Here is an 11,130-nt window from a genome sequence, read left to right on the forward strand (position 1 = left end):
CCTCCACCTCATCGTCAAAAAACATTTATCAAGCAGGCAATTAATTTGCTATGGTCTTGAGCCAGGCACTGTGTAAAAAAACAGAGACCTGGTCTCTACCCTCCTACCTTTTATAACTCAGAGGAACAGCTGTGATTTTCCCCAAGTAGTGTATCCAACTTAATGTTCTCTTGGCATGAGTAGAAGTGGAAAATACTCTTACTTCTTTAAAAGTTCTATGCATGAAATTAGAAATGAATTTCTAAAATGTAACTTTCCTGGAGTAGTTTGTCGGTTCCCTCCTCTAATAAATACATTCATAAGAAGCTTTTGCAGATGGTTACAATGAAGATCGTCTCTATTCTCAGCCTGTGAGTCACTGGAGTGTCCCTGAAAGCATTTGTTTTGCCCTAGAGTCTCTATAAGCAAAAGAAGGTATTTATTAGCAAGTGTGAATAATGCCCACATATCTCCCCCTCCCATCTCCCACCTCCAAATCCATTGTGTTTGGCTCCCTAGCTCCTGACAAGTGGGTGAGTCATTAACATTTTTGAGCTCTGCTTGAATTACTCCAGGGTCTTGACTCCATCTGGAGCTACCCTCTGAGCATAGACTGGGTATGAACCTAAACTTGGCAGAGCTCCCAGGAGGGTTGGAATAAACCATAGTTATTAGAGCTAATATTCCTTCCTGCACAGAGCTGGTAGTCAGTCAGTGTTCGCCCAGTGGTTAAAATCATTGGATAACTGTGCCTTCCCTGGTGCTCCTGGAATTCCCAACAATCCAAGAGCTAAAGGGCCAATACCTGGCTCAGCTGCAGGGCTTAAATCTAAAAATAAATCTGTTCTGATTGGTTTTGATTGGTTGGTGCCCTTGTGGGTTGTCAGTTTTTTTTTAATTGAAGTATAGTTGATTTACAATATTGTGTTACTTTCACATATACAGCAAAGTAATTTGGAGATATATATATATATATATATATATATATATTCCTTTTTTGATTCTTTTCCATTATAGGTTATTATAAGATATGGAATATAGTTCCCTATGGTGTACTCAAATATTTTTAATATCATCTCTGCATATGCATTTTCTTGTTATCATATGATTCATATAATCTTCAGCTTCTATCCTTTTCTATTTTAACTGAATGAGAACTTTGAAAAAATCAGTCAGTCATTCTGGCTTAAATTTATATCCTAAATCATGTAAGGAAAGGTATTAGGGCCCAATCTAAGTTCTGGGGTTGAAAGTAAATCACCTGTCCTAATAAAAACTTCTTTTGTGATAGAGGCAATGTGTGTCTAAAAGGTGATGTTTATTTTCTAGTTTATAATTGCCTTTATGTAAGATTCCGCCCGAAAGATTTGATATTAATCATCAGAAAAAAATAACATTGGAAAAGTCAGATTGTGAAGGTGTATCGCTAAGTGTTGGGAGTTGGGAGGACAGAACGTGGAGGACCTTACCGTTAATCCAGGCGGTACTCCTAGCTCACAGGTCATTGCCCGTGATGTTGTGGACGGTGTCTAGGCTCCCAGCAGCCCAGGGTCGGTGCCACTCAAACCATACCTGAGGCTTGGTACAGGGAATCGTTTTAATGATAGAAAATTTCAAACATACATAAAAGTAAAGAGAATGGAGTCTCTATCCCCACACCCACCCCTCACCTGGGGATTTTTTTTTTTTTTGGTAACTTTTTACTTTGATATATAATTTCAGATACATAGAACAGTCGTAAGAACAGTACAGGGAACTCCCATTTACTCTACGCAGACTGAACAATTTCCATCTTATCCCATTGGCTTTATCATATTCTCTATGTGTATATGTATACATATGTGTGACTACTATTTTTTCTGAGCCATTTGAGAATAAGTCAGAGATATTGTGTCCTTTTATCTCTAAATACTTCGGTATGTATTTCCTAACAATAAGAATACAACCACAGTACAATGTTCAAAACCAGGAGTTTAACCTTGATATTATCTTTTTTTTTTTTGCGATGCCCAGCAGCATATGGGATCGTAATTCACCCACCAGGAATGGAACTGGCCCCCGCTGCTTTGGAAGCACAGAGTCTTAACCACTGGACCACCAGGGAAGTCCCAACCTTGATATTATCTAATCCACAGTGGATAGCCGAATGTCATCAGGTACCCTAGCAATGTCCTTTATAGCTTCCCCCCACCCCCTTTCGGATTAGATTGAAGCAAATTCAAGACAATTGCATCTGTATATACTTAAGTATCCAGTATTAGTTGGGGTAATTCTGGCTACATCGTCCTCATGGAAAACCTCGGGGGCCACCTTTCCCCTACCAACTGCCCCCAGCTCTTTGCGGGAAAACATTTGTGAGGGTCAGTTTTCAGAAGCGGGAAGGGGTAGAAACTGAGAAGCAGACATAGGTAATGAGCGAGGCAGTAGTTCTCAGGCTGGTCTGCGGACTGTGTATTGGGGGTCATCTGAGTTGCTCGTGCAACGTGCAGATCAGGGGGCTCTACCCAGACGGGAGCTCCACCCAGGCCCTACAGGATGAGAACCTCTGGGAGCGACCCGGACTCTGCATTTTAACAGGTGCCACGGGTAGCTCTTATATTCTGTGGGTTGGAGGTGCTCTGACCCGGAGGCAGGTGACCTGGGAGTGATGCTGTGTCCCTAGCAGTTTAATGTCACATCCCCACACACGTGCCCCGTCTCAGAACAGGTGCAAGGCTGTTACATTGCCTCCAATTCCACTAGCCCGAGATTCCTTAGGGTTGATAAGAGGCAGCATTTGGGGAATGGGAATAGCTGCAGGGGCTCCTCTCTCAGCACACAGCTTCTTACACAGGGCTGAGCCCGAGGGGGTGGGAGTTTCACTGGAGAGAGGAGAGTTAAAGCGGAAGGAGAACCTGTGATCGGACCGGACCCGGACCCGGAATGCTTTGTGGTGTGGAGTGAGCTTGTTTCCCCGGGGCGGGGTGGGGGTAGGTGCTTGGATCATCCCTGGGGTGGAAGGCTGTTCAGAAGAGGTGAAAAAAACTCAGGAGAAAGCCTCAAACAAACAGCCCTAGGCAGAAACCTCCACCTGCTTGGAAGAGGGCCCTGAAACCTTTCTTAGGACTGCGGAGGGGACTCAGGTGCGGCAGCCAACTGCGTAGCCTCAGCGCCTCCCCTGCCCGATCTTCCCCTCCGGGAAGGCAGCCCCAGTACGAGTAGCGGTGGCATCATTATTATCGCTCCCAGGACCAGACAGCGAGTTGGTGCAGGAAATCCGCTGTATAGACGTGACCGCGTTCAGGAAACATGTCCATTCAAAGAATGGAGGTCGGTGGAGCCCTTCTCTCGGGCCCCTTTCATCTCTGAGGGTCGGGGCTTTCCAGTCGTCTTCATTTGCTGAGGAGCAAATACTTCTTAGACCAGGCAGGCGGGGAGGCAGTGCAGCTCTGCCTGGGACAAGGCACACTTTAGGGGCGTCCTGGACCTAGGCTCCTCTGCTACCTGAGATACAAGGACCCTTGTAAATGATTCTGACCCACCAAGAGATGACAACCATTGGGGAGACGCTCTAGATGTTCACTGTGCATCCGATGGGCGGCAGTGGGCTTAATTCTAACCTGCATCCTGTCAATGTGGCCACGTGACAAAGGTGACCACGTGACACAGGGGACCACCCTCACCTAGGACAGTAATCCAAGTGGCTGTTTCAGTTCCTCCCGCTGTTGAATTTTCCTCTCCGTTCTCTTGAAAAGGCGCTGCGCTCTCCAAGTCCCTCTCCATTTTAGCACGAGTGGTTCTCAAGCTGTAGCTCGTGCCAGTTTAGATCTCGGGGCTCATTCAGCCTTGCTCAGGGGAGCCGGGCTGGGTTTCTCTCATTCAGAGATAAGTGTGAAGAGGCAGCCGAGAGCCTTCCAAACCCAGGCAGGCGTGGAGTCTTCACAGAGAAAGAGAGATGCAAAGTCCTGAAAGCAGAGCTCGCATTGGTGCTGTGCCCAGACTGCACGACGTGTGGGAGCAGCTCCCGGAGAAGCAAACAGACAGGTGGGCCTCCTTGGCCCCCTGGGGCTGCCAGGTCCTTCTTCAGTCTAAAGGCTGGAGGCAAGAGTCTGGACTCAGATATAGCTTTGCTGATTAGCAAAAGTTCTCATCTCCCAAGTCTCTCCCTGGTCAGGGCCATTCCTAGTGGACATGAATTGGGTTTATGAAAAAAGTATTTGAAAGTGCCAAGGAGGTTCCCGCACCGTCGTGATGATGCTGAGTAGGCAGATTGATGTTCTGATGTGTACCCGGGTTCAGGAGCAAGGGAGGGAGCACTTCTGGGGTGCGCTTTTCCACCTGCTTGGAGGCAGGCAGGTGGAGAGATTTAGATGACTAATTAACTTGTGTTTTGCACACATTTATGGACATGTGCCCAGCATGGGCCTGGGAATACACAGGTGAGCAAGCTGTCATTCCTGACCACAAAATGCTCACGATCTAGAAGAGGAGACAGACCTAGGAGAATTGTAACTCAGTGTGATGAATACGAGGACTGAAGTGGGCCTGAGGTGCAGGGATGGCTAGAGGAGGTGGGTGTTGTAACTGTTTTAATCCACACAACAATAATCCTACAGGGCCTTAATGTCTTCACGGCTGTTCTGAACAACAGCAAAACTTTGCAAACAAAATTATTTCATAACTAAGTAGAGGGGAAGCTTAACCCAATGAATGCATTTGGTGGCAAAATCTGACCTAAACTGTTTATCCTTTTTAGTCTGAATGTTCGTATTGATGTGTTGTGTGACAGACCCACCATGGGTATTACTATAATGCATAGGCACTCTATTACCTTTATCAAATCTGAACAATTCTGAACCTTGAAGCACATCTGACCCTTGGGTTTCGATGAGGGACTGTGGACTTGTCCTGGTATCGTCTGCATTTTGCATCTGAGGAGGCAGAATGCAGGGCGGACTCATTTGCCCAAGATCCAGAGCTGGTAAGGGGCAGTCAGGCCTTGCGAGAATGTCCTTCTGATGCCTGAGCCCTGCTGGACACCCTCAGGTGACACTGCCTTGAGAGGCACCGACTTACACAGCAGTGGTTTGGGCACCGGGCTCATGGGTGTCTCTGGAGTGGGGATGGATCGGATAGCATTGCCCAGGGATGTACCCAGGTGGCCGTGACGGGGATGTGGGTGTCAGTCTCCCCCTTGGCCCGGGCTCATCCACCTCACTCTGGTGGTAGTCAGATCCTATTTAACAGGGAATGGGGATTTTGTGCCTCTCTGCCCACAAGATATGCTGTTGCCATGTCAAAATCTGTCCGCCACCACACCCCGCCCAGGTTATCTCTCACTGCTTCTTGTCTCCATTCTTTGAACATTTTGTTCCCATCACTGGGTTCTGGTCTGTTACCCCTAAGGTCTCTTCAACCAGTGGGAAAGAGGTACTTGTTAATAATTCTGGTGTTTTTTAGGTTGGCCCCACGATCAGCTTTGTGTACAGGCAGGAAGTAGCCAACAGGGAGAAGTGATTTTAGGGACACAGGCCTTAAACAGCCTTCAAATTACCTTCCTTAGCTGTCCTAGCAATTGGAGCAGGGGTTCTGGGCTGAGGCTGGATGCCTCAGGGGTTTCATGAGCCCCCGAAATAGGTTTTGGGTGTGTTGGCGTTTTTCTTCCATTGGATTCTCAGCAGAGCCTGTGACTTTAAAAAGGTTAAGTGCTGCTGGGTTGGAGTGAGGCTCATTAAGCATGTCAGCATTTCCCAAAAGGATAAACAGTAAATGAGTGTTCATTTATATACTCTCTTCCATTATCCTGTCGTGTATCTATAGTCAATATGATCACTTTCATGCTTTAGTTAATAGCTAGGATAATTAACCCTTGGTAGGCTGAAAGGAAAACTTGGGAGCTTCTGGATTCAATAGGCTTTTATGGGGTAGGTCTACCTGGAGTCCCCCAAATGAGGGATCCCCTTGGATTGTGGCACAACCCAAGGACAAAAAACAAAGGGTGTTTTTCATCACTTTGCTTACTTCATAATTTTGCCAGGTCTTCTCATCACGAGGGAAGCAGTGGTGGTTCCTCCAAGGGCCTTTCCCTGCCTCCGCTTAGCTCTGCTTGTTAAACACACCCCGGTGATAAGAATCTAAGGAGGTAGTGCATGATTTTCCTCTTGCTGCTGTAACAAATTATCACAAAGTTAGTGACTTACAGCAAAACAAATTTATAAACTTACAGTTCCATAGGTTAGAAGTCCGACACAGTTCTCACTGGGTTAAAATCAAGGTGTCAACAGGGCGACATTCCTTTCTGGAGGCTCTAGGGGAGAATCTTTTCCCTTGCCTTTTCCAGCTTCTGGAGGCTGCCTGCATTATTTGGCTCATGGCCCCTTGTTCTGTCTTCAAAGCCAGGCTCTATCTTCGACCTAGAGGTCAAGTCCTTCTCACATAGCATCACTCTGACCTCCTCTTCTGATTCTCTTCCACTTTTAAGGACCCTTGTGGTTACATTGGTCCCACTTGGACAATTCGGGATAATCTCATCTTTGAAGTCAGCTGATTAGCAACCTTAATTCCATCTGTAACCTTACTTCCCCTTTGCCATGTAATGTAACATATTCACAGGTACCAGGGACTAGGACGTGGACATCTTTGGGACATCATGCCTACCACACCCAGACACCAAAGAAAACTAATCTGCATTAATTCCTTTGGTTATTATAAGTACCACCTGGACAGAAACACTCAGTTATGTATAACCTTCCTTCGAGGAGAGCTTGTCCTTGTGAGAGGCATATCAAAGGGTCACGACATTGCAAGTTCTCTGACCTCATCCTCCCCTTCCTGGGACTGGGGGGAATGTCTGGCCATCCCACAGGTTGTGACCAACTTTCCAGGAATAGCCCTGGAGCATGTAGCCCTCTTAGGGACCTTCTAAAGGATGTGTTGATGCTAACGTTTGACTGCCCACCTCTGGCTAGTCCCAGGGGTGACGTATGTTAGCAAAAATTGGCTGGAGGCAGCTTAGGGTCTTGAAACCATCAGATAAACATTTTATTAGGGATGTGTGTGAGGAGAGATTCCTGGCCTGTCTGGAATATAATTTATGATTGTGTGTGCAGTGTGTGAGCAGGGATGAGAGGACAGAGATGGGAAAACAGAAACCCAACAGTAACATTAGCCACAGAAACAGGTGCAAATCTATGCAGGAAAATGCAGAGGGGAAAAAAGCCCCTGGTCATTTGACTTGTGTCACATGAAAATGGCAGCAAGACCTTGGAGGGTAGGATGTTCAGGGGGAAAAGGAGTCTCAAGCCAGTAGCAGCATCTTTCCAGGCAGAGGGGCTTTGTCTTGGTGAGGAGATATTGGCTAATTGCATGGATCTGGGGCTTTTGTTGGTTTTGTTTTGGTTCCAAACGGTGGTCGGAAAAGCATCTCTTACAGTGACTGTGTGCAGCCCTGGCCCTGCACAAAGTCCTGAGACTGGGGACAGGGAAGGCAGGGAGAAGGTGACCAAGCAACTTTCCCAGAAGCAGGACCAGCTACATAATTTACAGGGCTGGGTGTAAAATGAAAATACAGGGCCCTTGTTCAATAATTATCAAGAATTTCAAGATGGTGGTGGCAGAGTATTTAGCCAAGCATGGGGCCCTCCTACGGCCTTGCGTTCTCACACTGGTCACACACCATGAAGCATGAAGTGGCCACTGCCCAGGGCAACGTTCCCTGTGTGTGTCCTTGGCTCTCTCTGATATCACGAGTGATGTTTGAGGCCTCTTTCCCAGGGAGTTAGCAGGACCATGGGCCTTGGCCCTGAGGACTTGCTTTCATATCATAGAACTTGTCTTGATTGCACTGGATATTTGATGCTGCTTGACAGGTACTTTGCTCCATCTGGGGGGAGCCCACATTCCAGGGGCAGGAAGCAAGAGGGGCGAGGAAGAGAAACTTGGGACTCTTAGAGCCTTCCCTTCCGGCGGTGTGACCTCAGACAAGCAACTTAGATCCTCCCCATCCCTATGGAGTGTGAGAAAATATTTGCAAATCACGTGTCTAAAAAGAAGTTAATATCCAAAGTATACAAGGAGCTCATACAACTCAGTAGCAAAAACACCATATAACACAATTTAAAAGTTGGCAAAGGACCTAAAAAGACATTTTTCCAAAGATGACAAACATTTGGGGAACAGGTATATGAAAAGGTGATTCACATCACCAGTCATCAGGGAAATGCAAATCAAAACCACAATGAGATATCACCTCACACCTGTTAGTATGTGTATTATGAAAAAGACAAGAGATAAATGCCAGTGAGGATGTGGAGAAAAGGGAATCTGTGTGCACTGTTTTGGGGAATGTAAATTGGTACAACCAGTACTGAAAACAGTATGGAGATTCCTCAAGAAAATAAAATTAGAATACCATGTGATCCAGCAACTCCACTTCTGGTCATATAGCAAAAAGAAACAATATTTTTTTAGGAGTTCCCCGGCTGTCCAGTGGTTAAGACTTCGTGCTCTCACTGCTGAGGGGAGGGCCTGGGTTCAATCCGAGGTTGGGGAACTAAGATCCCACAAGCCACGTGGTACGGGAAAAAAACAAAAACAAAAACAAAAACAAACTTTGAAATGTTATTCACAGTAATGGTATGGAAAGAACCTGCCTGTCTCTCACAGATGAATGGATAAACAAAATCTGATACATACACACACACACACACACACACACAAATATACATATATAACATACACAATGGGATATTATTCAGCCTTAAAGTAAATCCTTACACTTGCAAGAACATGAATGAGCCTGGAGAACATTATGCTAAGTGAAATAAGCCTGATGGAGAAAAGACAAATGCTGCACGGTATCACTTATGTGTGGAATCTAAAAAAAAAGTTGGAATCATAGAAACACAGAGCAGAAATTGTTGCCTGCAGTTGGGCATGGGGGGAAATGGGAACACGCTGGTAAATGGATACAAATTTTCAGTTATAACATGAGGGATAAAATGAAGGAATAAGGTCTGAGGAACTAATGTGTAACATGGGGACTAACTGATGATGCTGTATTCTGTAACTGAAAATTTCTGAGAGAGTAGAATTTGTGTCCTCACACACAAAAAGTAAATATATGACAGGTGATGGGTATGTGAATTAACTTGATTGTGAGAATCCTTTCACAATATATACGTATATCAAATAATCACATTTTACGTTTTAGATATATTACAGTTTTGTCAGTTATGCCTCAAAATAGCTGTAGAAAGAGGAAAACGATCAACAAAATTGACAAAACTAGTTAGATTGACTATTAAAAAAAAAGAGATAAGAACAAAATAGGTAAAATCAGAAATGAAGAAAGGGACATTACTACCAATTTTGTAGAGATAAAAAGGCTTACAATAGAGTACTATTGACAGTTGTAGACCAACAAATTTGATAACTTAGATGAAATGAACACATTCCTAGAAACACACATCGTACCAAGAAATACAAAATCTGAACAGATCTAGAAGTTAAGATATGGAATCAGTTATCAAAAATCTCCCAACAACTGAACGCCCAGCACCAGGTATCTTCATGGTGAATTCTACCAACAACTTAAAGAAGAATTAACACCAATCCTTCTCAAGTTCTTCCAAACAATTTAAGAGGAGAGAATGTATCTTCACTCATTCTATGAGGTTAACATTACATCAATTACAAACCTAAAGACACTACAAGAAAAGTACACTACAGACCAATATCCCTTATGAATACTGATGCAAAAACCCTTTAAAATAATAAGAGACAGAACAGCCCATTATAAGGATTATACATCATGACCAAATGGGATTTATTCTTGCAAGGCAAGGTTGGTTCAACATATGAAAATCAATCAATGTAGTATAGCACATAAACAGATTGAAGGGACTAAACTCCATGTGATCATCTTAATTGATGCAGAAAAAACATTTGACAAAATTCAATGCCATATTATGATTAAAAAAAAAAAAAAAAACTCAACAAACCAGGAATACAAGTTGATGACTTCAACATAACAAAGGTCACAGATAGAAAACCAACAGCTATTATATTCAGTGGTGAAATCTTTCTCCCTAAGATCAGGAACAAAGGAAGGATGCCTGTTGTCACCACTTCTATTCAGCAAAGTACTGGAATTCCTCGCCAAATACATAAGGCAAGATAAAAAATAAAACGCATCTAAATCGGAAAGGAAGAAATAAAATTATATTTGTTCAGAGACAACACACAAGCACCAAAAAAAATCTGTTAGAATTAATAAATGAATTTAGAAAATTTGCCAGATACAAAATCAACACTCAAAAATCAGTTGTTTCGCTATACACTAAGAATGAAAAGTTTGAAAAGGAAAGTTAAAAAAAAATACCATTTAAAATATCATGAAATATAGTAAAAGACGAGGAATAACTTAACCAGCGGGACAAAAGACATGTACATTGAAAACTAGAAAACGTTGCTGAAGGAAATTAATGAAGACACCAACAAATGTAAAGGCATCTTGTGTTCACAGATTGGAGGACTTAATGTTGTTAATATGTCAACACGACTTAAGGGGATGTACGGATTAAAAGCAATCTCTTTAAACATCACAGTGAGGTTTTTTCAGAAGTAGTAAAATTCACCCTAAAGTTCATATGGAATTTAAAAGGCCTGAATAGTCAAAATAATGTGGAAAAAGAACAAAATTTGAAGTTTCAAATTTCTTGATTTCGAAACCTACTACACAACCACAGTAATCAAAATAGTACTGGCATAAACACACATACAGGACGGAGAATAGGCCAGTGGAACAAAACAGCAACCCAGAAGTAAACCCGTATATACATCACCAAATGATTTTCAACAGGCGTGCCAAGACCACCCAATGGGGAAAGGATAGCGATTTCAACAAATGGTACTGGAAAAACAATATCCACATTCAAAAGAATGACGGTAGACCCTTACCTCACACCACATACAGAAATTAACTCAGTGAATGAATGACCTAAATGTGAGACCTAAAACTATAAAACTCTTAGAAGAAAGTTCTGGGAAGAAAACCATGACATGAAATTTGGCCAAGAGTTCTTGAATATGACACCAAAAGTGGAGGTAATAAAAGAAATAGATAAACTAGGTATTCAAAATTTAAAAATACTTCTTTCATCAAAAAATAAA

The 11,130-nt window shown here is 43.5% G+C and overlaps 1 long non-coding RNA gene across 7 annotated transcripts; it reads right to left on the reverse strand.

Moving 5' to 3' along the window:
* Window positions 1-1,453: 1,453 nt before the first annotated feature.
* Window positions 1,454-9,277, reverse strand: LOC309653988. 7 transcript variants are annotated; one of them, XR_014259698.1, is made up of 3 exons: window positions 5,980-9,267; window positions 3,175-4,889; window positions 1,454-1,557 (listed from the first exon to the last, which is right to left on the reverse strand). It is a non-coding gene; the product is annotated as an uncharacterized lncRNA (long non-coding RNA). The 7 variants fall into 7 exon arrangements; XR_014259703.1 differs by lacking the exon at window positions 1,454-1,557 and having other exon boundaries at window positions 2,925-3,462; window positions 3,642-4,889; window positions 5,980-9,266; XR_014259704.1 differs by lacking the exon at window positions 1,454-1,557 and having other exon boundaries at window positions 2,925-4,889; window positions 5,980-7,963; window positions 8,369-9,228.
* Between the last annotated feature and the right edge of the window lie 1,853 nt (window positions 9,278-11,130).

This window comes from Balaenoptera physalus (genome assembly GCF_965194825.1).
Source record: "Balaenoptera physalus genome assembly, contig: HAP1_SCAFFOLD_1610, whole genome shotgun sequence".
Classification (NCBI taxonomy): Eukaryota; Metazoa; Chordata; class Mammalia; order Artiodactyla; family Balaenopteridae; genus Balaenoptera; species Balaenoptera physalus.